This window comes from Sapajus apella, unplaced genomic scaffold (genome assembly GCF_009761245.1).
Source record: "Sapajus apella isolate SASKATOON/1434 unplaced genomic scaffold, GSC_monkey_1.0 scaffold117, whole genome shotgun sequence".
NCBI lineage: Eukaryota > Metazoa > Chordata > Mammalia > Primates > Cebidae > Sapajus > Sapajus apella.
Window position 1 is genome coordinate 2,511,649 of NW_022437057.1, and position 18,578 is coordinate 2,530,226.

At 44.3% G+C, this 18,578-nt stretch overlaps 1 protein-coding gene across 4 annotated transcripts in view; it reads left to right on the forward strand.

Moving 5' to 3' along the window:
• The first annotated feature begins 6,505 nt into the window (after window positions 1-6,505).
• CREBRF (CREB3 regulatory factor) overlaps window positions 6,506-18,578 on the forward strand; it is an 84,819-nt gene continuing 72,746 nt past the window's right edge. For 3 of the 4 annotated variants that reach the window (XM_032260370.1, XM_032260368.1, XM_032260371.1), the window contains exon 1: window positions 6,506-6,646. The gene's annotated coding sequence lies outside the window, so the exon portion shown is untranslated. Of the gene's footprint in view, window positions 6,647-7,480; window positions 7,852-18,578 lie in introns of those variants that run through there. The other variant, XM_032260369.1, reaches the window with a different exon arrangement.

The following is an 18,578-nucleotide window of genomic DNA, read 5'->3' on the forward strand; positions in this document are numbered from 1 at the left end:
AAGTGATCTTCCTACCTCAGCCTCCCAAGTAGCTGGGACTACAGGCATATGCCATCACATCCCACTAATTTTTAATTTTTTTGTACAGACAAGGTCTCGTTATGTTGCCCAGGCTGGTCTTGAACTTCTGGCTTCAAGGGATCCTCCCACTTCAGCCTTTCAGTGTTGGGATTACAGGCATGTGCCACCATACTCAGCCTAAGACTGGCTGTCATGCTGATGGGTTGTCTGGCATCAGGAAAGAGGTGTAGCCAGCTCACTTGTGACCTGTGGCCAGATCCCTCTGGCTTTATCTATAGGTAGATACTGAGTTATGGGGACTGAATAATGAGAAGGAGACTTGGTCCTTCCTCCTGGTACTGCCTCTCTTAACACAGGACAGAAGCTGCAGCTGGCATTCAGGTCTGTTGATGTGCTTTATGTCCCACTGTTGCAGTTCCAGAATGTTGTACCCATTTATTTTACACTTTTCATCTTGGAGTCTGAGCCTTGTGAAAACAAGATGAGAACTCAAAAAAAAGCTGTTGGGTATAGTCCCAAGCTTTGCTGTCACATGAGGGAACTCTATGACTTTGTGGATTTGTGGGTTAAAAAAAAATACTTTGGATAATAGGATCCCCTAACTTTACCATCAATTCTCTGAATTTTAGCAGCCTCTCTGAACAGTTTACTTTCTTCACTTGGGAATCCAGCTTCACTGTGTTAATGGGATTGGGTTATTTGGTCCACGCCTTCATTTGTATTTCAACAAACTATTCTCATGGCTTCTTATCGATCGGTTCCTCCACTTTCTGTTTTTATCATCCTACTTCTGACCTTATCGACAGAATGTCTTATTGTACCTGTCATTTGGGAGTATTTTCTATAACAAATGCTAGATTGTTCTCACTCCTTAGCTTCCTGGTTTGCTGTCAGTTAGAGTTGCTGATACTACCAGGGTACGTTCAGCTCGGCACTGACAAAAGAAAACAAAACAAAACAGCTATAGGAGCTATTAGTTGTCCTAGGAGTTTCTAGTCTTAGTGAAATAGTCAAAACAATTTTGAGAGGAATGCTGCCTTGAAAGATAACAGCACCCTGACGCCCCCCGAGCCTCTGGCTGCCTTCCCTTTGCCGTGCTACTTTCCCTTCTCTGCTGCTTCTCTACTAAGAAGTTTCCAGGCACATTACTCTACGAAAACTGGAGAAGGGGGGCATCTATTTTTAAATTTTATTTATTTATTTATTTATTTGAGACAGAGTCTTGCTCTGTTGCCCACACTGGAGTACAGTGGTCCAGTCTCAGCTCACTGCAATCTCTGCCTCCCAGGTTCAAGTGATTTTCCTGCCTCAGCCTCCCAAGTAACTGGGATTACAGGCACCCGCCACTACACCCGGCTAAATGTTTGCATTTTTGGTTTTTTTTTTTTTTTTTCTTTGGGACGGAGTTTCGCTCTTGTTACCCAGGCTGGAGTGCAATGGCACGATCTCGGCTCACTGCAACCTCCGCCTCCTGGGTTCAGGCAATTCTCCTGCCTCAGCCTCCTGAGTAGCTGGGATTACAGGCATGCGCCACCATGCCCAGCTAATTTTTTGTATTTTTAGTAGAGATGGGGTTTCACTGTGTTGACCAGGATGGTCTTGATCTCTTGACCTCGTGATCCACCCGCCTCTGCCTCCCAAAGTGCTGGGATTACAGGCTTGAGCCACCGCGCCCGGCCTGCATTTTTGGTAAAGACAGGGTTTCACCACGCTGGCCAGGCTGGTCTCGAACTCCTGACATCGTGATCTCCTCGATTCTGCCTCCCAAAGTGCTGGGATTACAGGCATGAGCCACTAAATTTTATTTTAAAGAGACAGGGTTTCACCATGTTGCTCAGGCTGGTCTTGAACTCCTGGGTCAAGTAATCCTCCTGCCTCAGCCTCCCAAAATGCTGTGATTATAGGTGTAAGCCACCATGCCTAGCTGGGAGGTATCTAGTATGCATCAGGTCCTGAATTTAATCCTCAGAATCAACCTGTGAGGCACGTTATCACAGAATTAAGGAACAAACAGGTTAGTTACTTATCCAAGTAAGTTTCTCTAGCAAAAAAGCGGCACCGAAATGCATATGCATCCTGCTCTTCACAAACTTCTAAGGCCTCCCTTCTGATAAAGTCTACTGTTGAACTGTGGGCTTTCCAGGTCAGTCTTCTCTACTAGGTTCTGAATTCTTCCAGCGGAAGGACTGTGTCTTCAGTGCACACATTAGGCACTCCACAGAGGTTACAGTTGTTTCTCTCCCTTTCCTAACCACTGCCCATCACTAAACATAGGCTGGAAGATGGTTATCTAATGAAGTGCTTTGCATTCTTTCTTCATCACTTGAGGATTTGTGTTTATGCCCACTTTTTATTGAAGAAGTAATATCAACACACAAGATATGAATAATACAAAGCAGTAAGTACATTAAGTACTTAGTTCGGTGGTAGAGAAAAGGAGATTAATGAGGGCAGAAATAGACATAGTAGAAATAGATTCTATGAAAGAAGTGAGATCTTGAGCCATGGAGGATGAACAGAATTTAGATATTAATCTGTCCTTTCAGACCACAAACAGGCTCCTATGCCATGGCAGGACTGGTGCTGGGGATGTGAAATGGGGTGGGGTGAGGAATCAAGATAAACAAATGAGAGACTAGAGAAGGCTATTTGGGACCAGTTCTAGTGCTTTCTGTGGAAGTAAGAAATCGAGGCTCAGAGCTGTCACATGAAGAACATTGAGTCCTCTTGAGAGATCATGCAGTGGGAAGAACTGACCCTTCTTTTTCCCCCAAATAATTATTTGATTTTATTTCATTTTTTTTTAAGATCAGTCAAGGGCAGTAGTGAGGGAAGGGAGCAGAACAAGGAGTTCCATCTGTAACTGACTGTGAACAATTGAGATAACTCAATATCTTTGGACCAGCCCCCTCCCCCGCCAATGTTTTTTTCTTTGAGACGGAGTTTCGCTCTTGTTGCCCAGGGTGGAGTGCAATGGTGCGATCTCGGCTCACTGTAGCTTCTGCCTCCCAGGTTCAAGCGATTCTCCTGCCTCAGCCTTCCGAGTAGCTGGGATTACAGGCACCTGTCACCACGCTCAGCTAATTTTTGTATTTTTAGTAGAGATGGGGTTTCACCATGTTGGTCAGGCTGGTCTCGAACTCTTGACCTCAAGTGATCCACCCACCTCAGCCTCCCAAAGTGCTGGGATTGTAGGCGTGAGCCACCATGTCCAGTCCCAAATAATATTTTTTTTGATAAGATGAATGAAGGATGGTGCCCCATTGCCAACCATCAATTAGTATCTGTTTTCAATTCACTCTCTGCAAAACTCCAGTCTTCTCAGAAAGAAAATCAGTTTTTAGTGTCAGAAGGACACAGCTTTTCCTGGAGCTCTTCCAGCTTTGAGTTAATTAATCTCACGTCTAAAGCTGTGAAGTCTTATTTAACAAATCACACAAGCCTAGAGGGGTCTGGAAATAAAACATTTGGACTTGAAATGATAATACTCTCTTAAAAGATGTCTATGTGAGCAACAGGCATAACTCAAATCTACTATACTGAAGATTTACACATAGTGCAAATTTATGACCTATAGGTCATATGGAAAGTTAGGACCTATGCCAACCATTTTAATTCTTTCAGGATGTGGGCTCAGTGTTGACGTTAAAAGGATCATATAGAACACCCAGTTTTAGTCCTGATCTCTTGTGGTGAAGAAACTGGAACTCAGAGGTCACCCTGGATCTTACAGTTAGCGGTAGAGCTCAAATTGGGGTCTTGGCTCCAAAAACAGTGTTGCAAACACATGAAGGTTTGACGTAGGTAAAATGCTGGCACATACAAAGGACATATCTGGAAGAAGACACAGAATGGGGGTAGCTGTGGTTGTTTCTGAGAAGGAAAAATGAGTAGCCAAGAAACAGGAACAGGACAGAGATTTAATTTTCACTGAATACTTTTTTGTACCTTTTGAATTTTGTACCATGCATATATGTTACCTAATTGAAAATTTAAAAAAATTTTTAAGAATTAAATGGGGTTCTAACTATCCATTGCTTTGTTTCCCCGCATCATATTTGTATAAAGCATGTTTTTCTGACTCATGCTATCTCAGTATGTAAATTATTCCACAGGAGCTAGGTTAAACACTTTGGAAGTGGCGATGCCAGTTGGTTACTACTTTGTGGCTAGAACAAGAAGCCAATGCTATTAGAGAGTTCCAACTTCCTGCCAACTTTGTGACAGAATCTGGCAGGATAAAATCCAGAGAAACACAAATCAATTCAGAGCCAGTGATTTCATTCACTTCGGAGCAAGATATAGTCATTAACAAACCTTGACGGAAAGGTCTCCTTTTGCCAAAACCTCATCCTTTCCAAGACAACGGAAGAGGGAAAGGTGGGGATCCAATGTAATTCACTAGTAAACACCTTCAGAGGGCAGAGCCTCATGCTAGGAGGTAAACCTGGCTGCCCCCGACCCCAGGGAACTGCCCAGTAGAGATGAACATGTCTGTGTCCAGACAGCAGTGTAACAATGGAAGGGCTGGTCATCTGCTGGAGCTTTTTCAAATATCATATTACAAGAGAGGATGGTCTGTGATGTATTCTGGGGAGATTTAATGCATGAATCTCATGGGAACAAGTCGGGGAACTTGGCTCAAACTTCCCAAGCTAGTTTTTCTCTGTTTCAATTTTAAATTCTAGTTGATGTGGAAAATTAGAGTGTGGTATGTGTTAGATTAAAAAAAATTATAATCCTGGTACTCACTGTGCAGTGGGGGAAATACTCATTCCTTCACTGGGCATTGAGGCCCTACTATGTAGTTGGTATTGTGGAGGCTACAGAGGAGAGATTTACGCCTTTACTTTCCTCTTAGGTATCTACATATAGCTATCTATTAATTTTGTGTACAAAAGTATTGTTTTAGTGACTGTTAACCTGCTAAAGTCTCTGTACTTGCTAAAGTTATCTGTACTTGCCATTTAGTCCACAGTACATCTTCCAAATGATGCAATTTAATAATTATTCATTAACTGAATAGTTAATTCTTTTTTTTTTTTATAAAGACGGGGCTTCACCATGTTGGTCAGGCTGGTCTTGAACTCCCGACCTCAGGTGATCCGCCCGCCTTGGCCTCCAAAGTGCTTGGATTACAGGCGTGAGCCGCCACGCCCAGCCATGAATAGTTAATTCTTAAACACTTAATAATTAAACTATTCATTAAGTGCCTAGTATATGCCAGGCACTATGATAAGTGCTTTATATGAATTATTTCACTTAGTTCTCACATCATTCCCAAAAGGTACTTACAGAGGAGGAAATTGAGCTTTACAGAGGTTAATTTGTGCTGCTTTACACGTGGTGAACAAGGATTCAAATCCAGGCTATTCATTCAACCAGTGTATAATGACTGCCTATGTACCAGGCATGAAAGGTAGAGGATAAACACTGCCAGTCCCTGCTTTCCTGATCCTGATTAGGATCTGTGGCTTTTTGATTCCAAAGTCCATGGTTTTGGCAATGACACTAGACTACTTCTCTAAATCTGTGTAAAAGGGAGTACATTTTCAAAGGCGATTCCTCCTAATAGAACACTGGCACCCTGGGCAGGTGTCTTTATTCCCCAATCTTCCTTTCCCTGTACTTAAAAAATCAAATTTCGGTTGTGTGTTCAGATCATTCCGTGCCTTTAAGATGTATAAAAAGCATCTGGAAGAATAGGCTGTGACAAAAGACAAGGGCGTCAGCCCTAGCTAGCTCATTTACTAGCTGCCTGACCTCGGGCAAGTAACTCCTCTCAGCCTTAATTTTCCTGTCTGAAAAATGGATATATTACTACTGTATGTGCTTGCAGGGAAAACTGAGATGATAAGCCCACCATATAGTTCTCGTTAAAAGGACGCTGTGTCACGGAGTCTTGTTTGTCTAGGTGTTTCTGTAACAGTGACATTGCTTGTACAGTCGTATTTGTGCACTTTAAAAGTGTATGCAGTCTGCGTCTCGGAATACGTGCTAAATATTGAGTTGGTGAATGAATGAACGAACGACAAAAGGCAAGATTTGTCTCTAATTAAGACGTTCAGATGGGGAGCCGTCCATTACCCAGGACATCGATACAATCCCCCCGCTAATCAAGTTAGCCACTTCAAGTTTCAGTGAACTTAAACTACAAAATGGGCAAATGAACACCCCAGGCCTCACAGCGCATTTTGAGATTTGATAAAACGCTGGATTTGAAGCCTTTGTAAAAGGAACATCCTCTCCCAACCTGGGCCTGCTGCCGGATATCGGAGACAGCCCACGCCCACACTGCGGAGGCCGGCGCCGAGCCCCCGCTCCGCCCTCTCTTCCTGGTTTTTCCTGGTGACCCGCCCCTCCGGCGACACGTGACAGGGGTGCCCGGCTGGACTCAGCCCCTGATTGGCCGGGCTGCGGAACGCCTCGTGATTGGCCCAAAGCCGGCGGGCCCCCGCCTCCCTCCTCCTCCTCGCCGCGGCCCACGTGAGGGGGGCGAGTCACGCGATTTCCGGGAACCCGTCAGGAAGGACATAAACAAAACAAACCCGAGGCAGCATGGAGAGGGGCCGTGGCCCCTGCAGCGGAACCGGACCGAGTCCCTGAGCCGCCCCCACACCCACAGGTGAGCGCCGTCTCCCGCTGCCTGGAGTCCCCAGGGGCCTGGGCTTAGAGGACGAGCGGAGTGGGGGGCGGAGGGCCGCTTGTCTAGGAGGCAGCAGCGCCGAGGCTCTGGGCCGGGCCGGCGCGGGGCGGGGGCTGGGACCACGGCCGAGTGCGAGGGCGCGCGGGTCGCGGGCCACCGCCTGCAGGTCTCGGGGGCTCCACTCCCCTCCCCCACTCCCGGCCCGGGACGGTTACATAAAAGCGCGGGGCGGCGGTATATGGGACTCGCGGGGAGGCAGCAGGCTAGGCCGAGGGCGGGCAGCGCCGGGCGTCCGTCTTGCCGGGCCGCCCGGCCCTTCCCCGCTGCCTCGGAGCCCCGGGCCGCTGCTGCCGGCAGTCGGCCTGTCAGAGAAGAGAGCGGGTGGGAGGGGCCCGGGAAGGGAGGGGAGGCGAGGCTGGCGGGGGAGGAGGGGAAAGAGGGGCGTGTGAGGAAGGGCCGGGGCCGCGGAGGTTGGAGCCAGGCTGGCAGGAGACTAGGAGGCGCGGGCTGGAGCTAGGGGGGTTAAAGCAGGGGTGTCTCGGGGGGTAGCCGCTCCCCCTTCTGTCCCCGCCTCAGAGGCGACGGGCGAGAGGGGCCTCCCTCCCGGGATTTGTTTATATGTCTTCTCAAAGCAGCTTGAAGCGGCTCAGGGGCGGAGCCCTCAGAGCTGAGTGGCAGGCTCTGCTATCCAATGAAGCGGGCGGACGGACGCCACTGCACCAATGGGCTCGGGGGAGGCGGTGCTGCGGGCCCCCAACTAGTTAGGCTGTGCCGGAGGTGGGCCGGGCGGGGCGGCCATGTTAGATGGGAGGGGACCAGTGGTGGTGGGTCACTGAGAAGGGAGGAGACAGGGCAAAGGGCGAGGGAGCCGGGCCGGGGGTGTTTCGGGTGTCCGAAGGCGAGTCCGATCGGACCAGGAAGTAGCTCAGGGGAGCCTGACCCAGACTCGCCTTTCTCCTCACACGAGCTGAGGAGGCAGGGAAGTACCGAGGGTAGTCAAGCCTCCCCTGGGGGTGGTTCCTGGGACTAGATGGAGCTCAGTCTCTGGATTCTCCCCCTTTCTCGGCCTTACGCTTCCTGACAAACCTGGCCGCCAAACCCTGTAATCGCTCTCCTTTAACCCAAGAAAGCAAATCTTTCTGCTATTTCTGAGCTGGCTTGAGCCTTAAGACTACCTTAAGGAGGTACTTGGTTAATTAGCGGTCTGAATTTCTGTACTGGGCCTGAGATAAGAGACAGGCAGTGAAGGGGAAGTTTTGCTTTTCTGAATTTTGTAAAAGAAAACGGGACTAGAAAAGCCGAGAAACTTGAGGGCTGGGCGGGGTTTCTTTTCTTTTTTTTTTTTTCCAGTCAGGATGCCTTTTAAAGATTAGGCCCGGTGCTTGTCCTAGTCTTAATAGTAATTTGCCCGTCTTGTTCACATGAGTTAGTAGCCCACATTAATAAGCTTCTTGAGAAAACTGAGCCCAGAGAAAGTTATTTAGGTTCGAAGGTTCTTTAGGACTTTCTCTAGCGAATACCTTGCAGGTGAAAAACAGGATCAAGGCTTGGCATTTCTTTTTTTAAAAAAGCAGAAAACGAGACTTCTATATAAATCTGGTGATCTGTCGTAAACTGGTTGTCACTTGATTGAACTTTCAATTATCTTTAATCTTTTAATCCAAAATAGCTAGGATATACACCAGAGGCAGGCGGAAATGGTATGAATGATTCGAAAATCACTTATTCTGTTCTAATTGTATCATGATTTTTTTCCTTTTGGCCTTGTTAAATGCTTAGATTTGTGTTAGCACTGGATTACAACCTGTGGCTCTATTGGTATTGTCAAGGTTACCAAGCTATTGATGCATCTTTGGTTAAGCATTTAGGCGTAGGAACATGCCTTAGATAGATCATGCAGGGGCCAATGAAGAGTTAGCTGTATTTTTTTTTTTTTTTTTTTTGAGACGGAGTTTCGCTCTTGTTACCCAGGCTGGAGTGCAATGGCGCGATCTCGGCTCACCGCAACCTCCGCCTCCTGGGTTCAGGCAATTCTTCTGCCTCAGCCTCCTGAGTAGGTGGGATTACAGGCACGCACCACCATGCCCAGCTAATTTTTTGTATTTTTAGTAGAGACGGGGTTTCACCATGTTGACCAGGATGGTCTCGATCTCTTGACCTCGTGATCCACCCGCCTCAGCCTCCCAAAGTGCTGGGATTACAGGCTTGAGCCACCACGCCCGGCGAGTTAGCTGTATTAAGAATTTGAATTATCTTCTATTTTATTAGCTGGAGAAAAAGAGTAATTGGCAAATGATACATCGATTTTTTTTTTTTTTTTTTTTTTTGAGATGGAGTCTCCCTCTTTCACCCAGGCTGGAATTCAGTGGTAAGATCTCGGCTCACTGCAGCTTCCACCTCCCAGGTTCAAGCGATTCTCTGCCTCAGCCTCCCAAGTAGCCGAGATTACAGGCATGTGCCACCACACCTGGCTAATTTTTGTATTTTAGTAGAGACGGGGTTTCACTGTGTTGGCCAGGCTAGTCTCAAACATCTGGCCTCTGGCGATTAACCTACTTTGGCCTCCCAAAGTGCTGGGATTACAGGAGTGAGCCACTTCACCCGGCCTGATTGATCAATTTTTGTAGTACTTTGGCATGACTTACTCAGTTCCGTTAATAATGATACATAAAAACATAATCCCTGATTATTTGATAAACTTGAGTTCTTAAGTATAAATTTTGCAGTAAAAAATAGTATTAGTTTATCAGTTTTTATTTTTCTTCCTTTTTTTTTTTTTTTTTTTTTTTTGAGGCGGAGTTTCGCTCTTCTTACCCAGGCTGGAGTGCAATGGCACGATCTCGGCTCACCGAAACCTCCGCCTCCTGGGTTCAGGCAATTCTCCTGCCTCAGCCTCCTGAGTAGCTGGGATTACAGGCACGCGCCACCATGCCCAGCTAATTTTTTGTATTTTTAGTAGAGACGGGGTTTCACTATGTGTGTTGACCAGGATGGTCTCGATCTCTTGACCTCGTGATCCACCCACCTCGGCCTCCCACAGTGCTGGGATTACAGGCGTGAGCCACCGCGCCCGGCCTTCCTTTCTTTCTTTTTTTTCTTTCTTTTTTTTTTTTTTTTGAGAGAATTTTGCTCTTGTTACCCAGGCTGGAGTACAGTGTCACGATCTCGGCTCACTGCAATCTCTGCGTCCTGGGTTCAAGCAATTCTCCTGGTTGACCCTCCCAAGTAGCTGGGATTACAGGCGTCTACCACCATGCCTGGCTAATTTTTGTATATTTAGTACAGATGGGGTTTCACCATATTGGCCATGCTGGTCTTGAACACCTGACTTCAGATTATCTGCCTGCCTTGGTCTCCCAAAGTGCTGGGATTACAGGCATGAGCCACCGCACCCAGCCTATCAGTTCTTATTTTATCGGGTGGCACTGCGTTGCTTTTGAAACCGTAGCCCTTCACAGTGCCATAATTAGTTTAACAGAGAAGTGTAGTGAAAATTAAAAACTTTTGGCCGGGCGCGGTGGCTCAAGCCTGTAATCCCAGCACTGTGGGAGGCCGAGGCGGGTGGATCACGAGGTCAAGAGATCGAGACCATCCTGGTCAACATGGTGAAACCCCGTCTCTACTAAAAATACAAAAAATGAGCTGGGCATGGTGGTGCGTGCCTGTAATCCCAGCGACTCAGGAGGCTGGGGCAGGAGAATTGCCTGAACCTGGGAGGCGGAGGTTGCGGTGAGCCGAGATCGCGCCATTGCACTCCAGCCTGGGTAACAAGAGCGAAACTCCGTCTCAAAAAAAAAAAAAAAAAAAAAAAAAAAAAAAAAAAAGAAAATTAAAAACTTTTCATTGATACCTAGAATATTCCAGGCACTTTTCAGTGTTGCATCGGTTGATAAAGTCAATCAATTAGCATTACTTATGTAATGTTCTCTTATTCTAAGAATGGCAAATAGATTAAATAGAACTTATTTGGGTATAATTCTTTCATATGACTGGTAGATCAGCTTTGAGATTTTAGATTCATAAACATGTAGGCGGCTAAATACCTCCAGAAGAGAGTCTGGATGCTCCATTTACCATCTCTTTCTCTGTCATGTCAGGTGAAAGCAAGCTTTTTTATAAAGACAATGTTCTACTTACTTTACTGGGTGGATGGGTGGGTTCTCAAACATCAGTGTAAGAAGTAAAGGAAGAACTAACATGATTCCTGGTGGTGGTTACTGAATACAAGTGACAATGAAGTACCGTGAGTTTGTGTGTTGGTTCTATTAATGTAGCTCAGTTTCCTTCCTTCACTGCCTGCCTCCCTCCCTCCCTTCCTCCCTTCCTTCCTTCCTCCCTTCCCTCCCTCCCTCCTTCCTTCTTTCCTTCCTTCCTTTTTCTTTCTTTCTTTCTTTTTTTTTTTTTGCCCAGGCTGTAGTGCAATGGCGTAATTTCGGCTCACTGAAACCTCCGCCTCCTTGGTTCAGGAGATTCTCCTGCCTCAGCCGCTTCCCTAGTCGCTGGGATTACAGGTGTGCACCACCATGCCTGGCTAATTTTGTATTCTTAGTAGAGATGGGGTTTCTCCATGTTGGTCAGGCTGGTCTCAAACTCCCGACCTCAGGTGACCTGCCCGCCTTGGTCTCCCAAAGTGCTGGGATTATAGGCACAACCCACTGCATCTGGCCTTGTGGTTCAGTTTTTAAAAGATGAAGAGAACTAAATTCACTTACTTTTAAAGCTTAATTTTTGGTCAAGATGATTGGCATTTATATATTTAAAAAATATGTATATATATGTATATATTTGAGACGGAGTCTCTGTTGCCCAGGCTGGAGTGCAGTGGTGTGATCCTGTCCCACTGCAACCTCCGTTTCCTGGGTTCAAGTGATTCTCCTGCCTCAGCCTCACAAGTAGCTGAGATTACAAGCATGTACCACTATGCCCAGCTAATTTTTGTATTTTCCGTAGAGACAGGGTTTCACTAATTTGGCCAGGCTGGTGTTGAACTCCTGATCTTAAATGATCTGCCTAGGTTGGCTTCCCAAAGTGCTAGGATTACAGGTGTGAGCCACCGTGCCCCGCCAATTACGTGATTTTGAAATGAATTAGCAGTGGCTTGTTTCCATGTAGGTTTGAACTTGGACTTTTTTCGAGGAACAATTCACTGACACTTTTACCATATTCAGTAGCCAATTTTGGGATAGATAAACTCTCAGACTAGACATAAATTTGTCAGATAATTAGTTCTGATTATTTTAAAACAGGGGTCAGCAGACTTTTATTTCTGTATAGGATCAAATAGTTAATATTGAGACTTTTTCAGCCATATGGTCTTTGCCACAACTACTCAACTTTGCAATCTGTAGCCTGAAAACAGCTGTAGAAAATAAATGTTTCTACATATTTTTGGGCTGTATTTCAATAAAACTTTATTTACAAGAACAGGCTGTGCCTCTGTTTGTGCTTCCACGGCTATAGTTTGTCAACCCCTGTTGTAAGACATCAGTCACTGAGTTTTAAGTACTTAGATGTTAAGGTATTTCAGAATGCACAAATAGACACTTTAGGTAAATTCGAGCGTTTGCAGATTGTACGTGTCTCCTGCCTTGAAGAATTTTTAGTATAAGAGCATATGGCAACACTGTATTTTGTATTTTTACTTCATTTACATATAAATGTTTTCTTGAAAAGCTGTTTAAAGCAAATATTGGTACAAGTTCTGTTGATTTTGGAGAATCATTCTGATTGAAAAAATTTGGCCATAAGATATGATACCTAAGAATCTTAATATATTAAAGATATGGTCCTCTTGAGGTTTCAAAGCACATTTAGCTTATCCTTAACAAAACTGTATAGCTGTTTCAAGAGATGATAGTCACGTGAATAGTCAACACATGTCGTTCTTATATTCAAATATACAGTTAATTTAGAAGCTATTAATACATTGAGTGCTTATTGCCTGAGATGCTTGAAGAATTACTTAAAGAGAGTAGGATGCTTTTTCCAGACTCGAAAAGATACAGATTACCTTCTCTCTTTTTCCGGGGAAAATGTCAAGTGCCTAGGGAGCAGAGATGCCATAATCTAAAAATATACACTGGCAAATACTTAATTTTTTCATGGCTTTTGCTTTGTTTTTAATGTAGTATTTCACCATTTTCGTTGACTTGGACTAGATTTCAAGTGGAAGCATAAAAGTTTAGAAAAGAGAATGTATTGACCTTTATGAACTGAAAAGCATCATGTAGCCTGCAGTCTGTTTCTAGTTCTAGCTAGTCTAGGGTCTGGCTAGATGACTACAGGTAATCTCAGTTTATTAATTTATAGTGGTAGGGATCAATGATGTTTTCCATTTCACAAGGGGATACTGGGAAATTTTTAGTTACTGTATTCTTGAACTACTGTACTTTGAATATGCTAAAATTTTGGGTTGCTCAAAGCCACCTCTCAAATCTGGATTCAGTTTTCTCCTGGCTTGTCTTCTTATTAAACTGTGAGCTCCTTGAGGTCAGAGTCTTGTGTTTTATTTCTGTATATTCACTGCCTCACACTGTGCCTGATACTTTATAGTGCTCTTGAACTGTTGAAATGAGTGCATGCATTGCTAAGAACTGTTTATCTGTAAGGTAATGAAGTCTACTATTAGAGATGTTGGGCTTGTCTTAGTTAGAAAGGAGGAATTAAATCACCGTCTGTTCAAACAAAAAGCCTTTATTCTAAAGTTGATCCATTCTTTTAAAAAAGCTTATAGAGAAGCTATTTTGATGATGTTAAAAAATCTCTAATTCCTTTGTTAATTTGTTTTCAGATGAACTCCATTAGTTACACTTGTTGAATACTTTTCCCAGATGTTAAAAAAAAGTTGTGTTTTGTTCTTTGGATTTATCCTTAATATTTGGCAAATATGGATGGAATCTCTATTTTATATAGATTTGAGATAATTATTCATCTGCATAGCAGGGTCTTTTTTTTCAGGGGGCACTGTGAAATCACTCTTGTTAGAAAGTCTGATTCCCCTCTGTGGGGTAGGCTAGGATTTGGAGCGAGTTTGATGCAGGGTGTGGCAGTGGTATCACCAGCCAAGACCTATATGCATTTTCACCGATTATGGACTTACTTCCAAAATCTATATTGGAACTCTCCTTCCTAAACCACTTTCTATACTACTGCTCTCCCTACTAATTCTTGCCAGCTTAAATCATCCTACACTTGTCTTTTCAATGCCAAAACCACTTATAATATACCTTTTGTTATCAAGTCATGTTTTAAATTATATTTGGGTATTACAGACTTTGACAGTTTCCTATGAAAGCCTCACAAGTTTGCTGCTTTTTTTTTGAGATGGAGTCTCACTCTGTTGCCCAGGCTGGAGTACAGTGGCATGATCTTAGCTCTCTGCAACTTCTGCCTCCTGAGTTCAAGAGATTCTCCTGTCTCAGCTCCCCACCACACTCAGCTAATTTTTTTGTATTTTTAGTAGAGATGGGGTTTTGCCATGTTGGCCAGGCTGGTCTTGAACTCCTGACCTCAGGTGATCTACCCGCCTTGGTCTCCCAAAGTGCTGAGATTACAGGTGTGAGCCATACCGCGCCTGGCCTGCTGATTTCTTTTTCTTAATTTTTAATTTCTTTCTTTTTTTTTTTTTTTTTGAGACGGAGTTTCACTCATGTTACCCAGGCTGGAGTGCAATGGCGCGATCTCGGCTCACCGCAACCTCCGCCTCCTGGGTTCAGGCAATTCTCCTGCCTCAGCCTCCTGAGTAGCTGGGATTACAGGCACGCACCACCATGTCCAGCTAATTTTTTGTATTTTTAGTAGAGACGGGTTTCACCATGTTGACCAGGATGGTCTCGATCTCTTGACCTCGTGATCCACCCGCCTCGGCCTCCCAAAGTGCTGGGATTACAGGCTTGAGCCACCGTGCCCGGCCTAATTTCTTAATTAAATTTTTTTTTTCTTATTTTTTTTGAGACAGAGTCTCGCTCTGTCACCCAGGCTAGAGTGCAGTGGCACAATCCCTGCTCACTGCAACTTCCGCATCCTGGGTTCAAGCAATTCTCCTGTCTTCCAAGTAGCTGGGACTACAGGTGCCTGCCACCAAGCCTGGCTGATTTTTGTATATTTAGTAGAGATGGGGTTTCATCTCAAGTGATCCACCCACCTCAGCCTCCCAAAATGCTGGGATTACAGGTGTGAGCAAATGCACCGGCCTAAAATTTTTTTTCTTAAAGACCAGTGTGATAGAAAAGCTTGCTGTTTTTTTGTCCTTCAGTTTTCTTTAGGTTCTTGTTGTGTACTTGTTTTCTTCAGTATAATGTTTTGTTTGAGGGTTTGAGGTTTCCTTTTATTTTATAAAAGCAGTTCCTTCTTTGGCTGCTATACACCACTCCTGATGGAATTGCTGCCTTCTCTATTATAGGTTAGTCATTTACTGAGAAATTTAAAGCATCACAAAAATAAAACTTTTAAAAAGGTCCTTAATGATATGGGGAGGAACTAGGAGTAGGGTAGATGTACTTTTGAAAAGACTCACTGTAGAATTCCTTAATACAGCAGGGTTTCTAGCATCCTACTTGTGTGGCACGAGGTAGACTCGTGCAGTTGTTGTTTGAGACAGGGTCTTGCTCTGTCACCCAGGCTGAAGTGCAGTGGCACATTCATTGCTCACTGCAGCCTTTACTTTCCAGGTTCAAACAATCCTCCTGCCTCAGCCTCCCGAGCAATTGGCACTATGGGTGTGTAACCAGCACATGTGACTAATTTTAAAAATTATTTGTAGGGACAGAGTTTAACTATGTTGCCCAGGCTGGTCTTGAACTCCTGAACTCAAGCGATCCTTCTGCCTCAGCCTCCCAAAGTGTTGGGGTTACAGGTGTGGGCCACTGTGTCCAGCTGTACAGCATTTTTTTTTTTTTTGAGATGGGGTCTCGCTCTGTCACCCAGGCTGGAGTGCAGTGGCGTGATCTCGGCTTACTGCAGCCCCCGCCTGCCGGGCTCTTGCAATTCTCCTGCCTCAGCCTCCCAAGTAACTGGGACTACTGGTGCATGCCACCACTCCTGGCTAATTTTTTGTATTTTAGTAGAGACGGGGTTTCACAGTGTTGGCCAGGCTGGTCTCCAACTCCAGAGCTCAGGCAGTCCGCCCACCTTGGCCTCCCAAAGTGTTGGGATTACAGGCGTGAGCCATTGTACCCAGCCTGTACAGTTTTTAAGCTACTTTTTAGTAAGGTTTTCATCTTTACCATTGAATCCTCTACTAGAGTTGTCCATAGACTAGGAGAAGAGATAGACATCATAACCCAATGTTATGATAGTTTTTCAGAACAAAATGTTCTGAAAATACGGAAGGACTGCTAACTGCCTGGGGAAAGTTGAATATTCATAGAAAAAGTGGTGTTTGAACCTAGTTTTGAAGATTAGTGAAGGAAACATTCTAGTACAGTTGAAGTATAAAAGATATGTAGTGTGGAGTTGGGTATGAGATGGTTTGAGCGAAGGCAGAGGTGGGAGGGAGAATGGAAGAGGAGGAAACTGATTTATAAGTTTCAGGAGGAAATAGGTTTTTTTGCTTTCACTTTGTCCTCGAATTCTCTTCAGCCTGTTCTACGCTGTCACATCTCCATTCTTTTTTCTCTGTAGCTCCCTGTACCTCTGACTTTGGTTGATTGGTCTTTTCCTCTAGTGTTTCATTTTTCTTTTAGTCCCACCTTCTCTCTTCTAATGTGTTGGTACTAAGGTACCTTTCATTCTGACTCTATGTGTCTTTTGCCTTTATTTCACCTCCCTCCCTCTCTTTATTCCCTTTGGGTTATATTTCTTTTTTTCTTTCTTTTTTTTTTTTTTTTTGGGACAAGATCGTGCAGTGGCACAGTCATGGCTCATTGTAGCCTTGACCTTGGACTCAAGTGATCCTCCCACCTCAGCCTCATGAGTAGCTAAGACTACAGGTATGTGCCACCATGCCTGGCTAATTTTTTTTTTTTTTTTTTTTTTTTTTTTTTTTTTGTAGAGGCAGAGTTTTCCCACATTGCCCGGGCTGGTCTTAAACTCCTGGGCTGAAGCCATCCACTTGCCTTGGCTTCCCAGAATGCATGGATTAGAGGCATGAGCAACTGCACCTGGCCCCTTTGGGCTTCTCTTTGCCCCTACCTTTCCTTTTCATTTGCTGTATTATTATTTTTTGTTTTTTTTTGAGATGGGGTTTTGCTGTGTTACCCAGGCTGGCCTCAAACTCCTGGCATCAAACAATCCCATCTCAGCCTCCTGAGTAACTCAGACTGCAGGTGTGTGCCATCTCTCATTATGTTTTATTTAAAAGCAAAACAAAATAAATGCTTCCACATTATCTGCTTATTTTGCATATAAATAACGATATAAGTTGATTCCCTCTTGGAAATCTTGTAAGATCAACTAGTTGTTGATACCTGTCCAAATACTAATTATCCATTTTTGTGAATTTCTTTTTATGAAGCATTTTCCTTTGTATTCAAAGATGTTGCTTCTTTGAAGGCCACAGTGTAGAATGTGACTACCTGTGTGTCCTGTTTTCTATTTCTTATGTACCTAGAAATTGTTCTATAATAAAGTCTAATTCACCTTTTTCCTAAAGTTTTCCCAAGCTTTCCCAGGTAGTAGTATTTTCGGTAGTTGTCTATTATTTTATAAACACCTCTTTTTAAAATTCAGCTTTATTGAGTTATAATTTACATAAAATTCATCCAGTTTTGAGTTTTGACAAATACATGCTGTCATCTAATCACTGTTATATCTCCAACATTTTTATCACCACAGAAAGTTCCTCATGCCGCTTTCATTCAGTTCTCCCCTTGCCTTTGGCTCCAGTCACTGGTTCGCTTTGTATCACTATTGTTTTGTCTTCTCTGGAATTTCATATAAATCTAGTGGTAGAATGTGTTGTCTTTTGAGTCTGACTTCTTTTTGTTAACAGTAATTTTGAGATACTCATATTGTGTCATGTATTTGTTGAGTCTTTTTTTTAGACAGGGTCTCATTCTGTTGCCCAGGCTGAGTGCAGTGGTACCATAATAGCTCATTGTATCCTTGACCTCCGTCCTCAGTGATCCCCCTTCCTCAGCCTCACAAGTATCTGGGACTACAGGTGCCCACCACCATGCCTGACTAATTTTTGATTTTTTATGGAGATGGGATTTTGTCATGTTTCCCAGGCTGGTCTCAAACTCCTGGTTTCAAACAATCCTCCTGCCTCAGCCTCCCAGAGTGCTGGGATTACAGGGGTGAGCCACCTCGCTCAGCCTGAGCCACCGTACTCGGCCTTTGTCATTGTATACACATACCACAATTTGTTTGTTTACTAGTTGATAGACATTTGCGTTGCTTCCAGATTTTAGGCTCTTATAAATAAAACTGCTATAAACATTCATGTACAAGTCTTTTAGATACCTTTTTCAACATTAATTGCATTTTATTTGGAAGTTGAGTTGCATAGCCCTCAAAAGTGAACACTCTGGAGTAAGCAACATTCACAAATAGGCATTTTGCTGGTTCTGTGGTTTTGAGCATCTTTCAGCTTAGATTCTTCATCTGTAAAATGGGACTAGGTAGAGATTCAAGCAAGCTAGAGAGCACAGGCCAATTTAAAGAGGATAACTCTCTTTTTTTTTTTTTGAGACGGAGTTTTGCTCTTGTTACTCAGGCTGGAGTGCAATGGCGCGATCTCGGCTCACTGCAACCTCCGCCTCCTGGGTTCAGGCAATTCTCCTGCCTCAGCCTCCTGAGTGGCTGGGATTACAGGCACGCGCCACCATGCCCAGCTAATTTTTTGTAGTTTTAGTAGAGACGGGGTTTCACCATGTTGACCAGGATGGTCTCGATCTCTTGACCTCGTGATCCACCCGCCTCGGCCTCCCAAAGTGCTGGGATTACAGGCGTGAGCCACCACGCCCGGCTA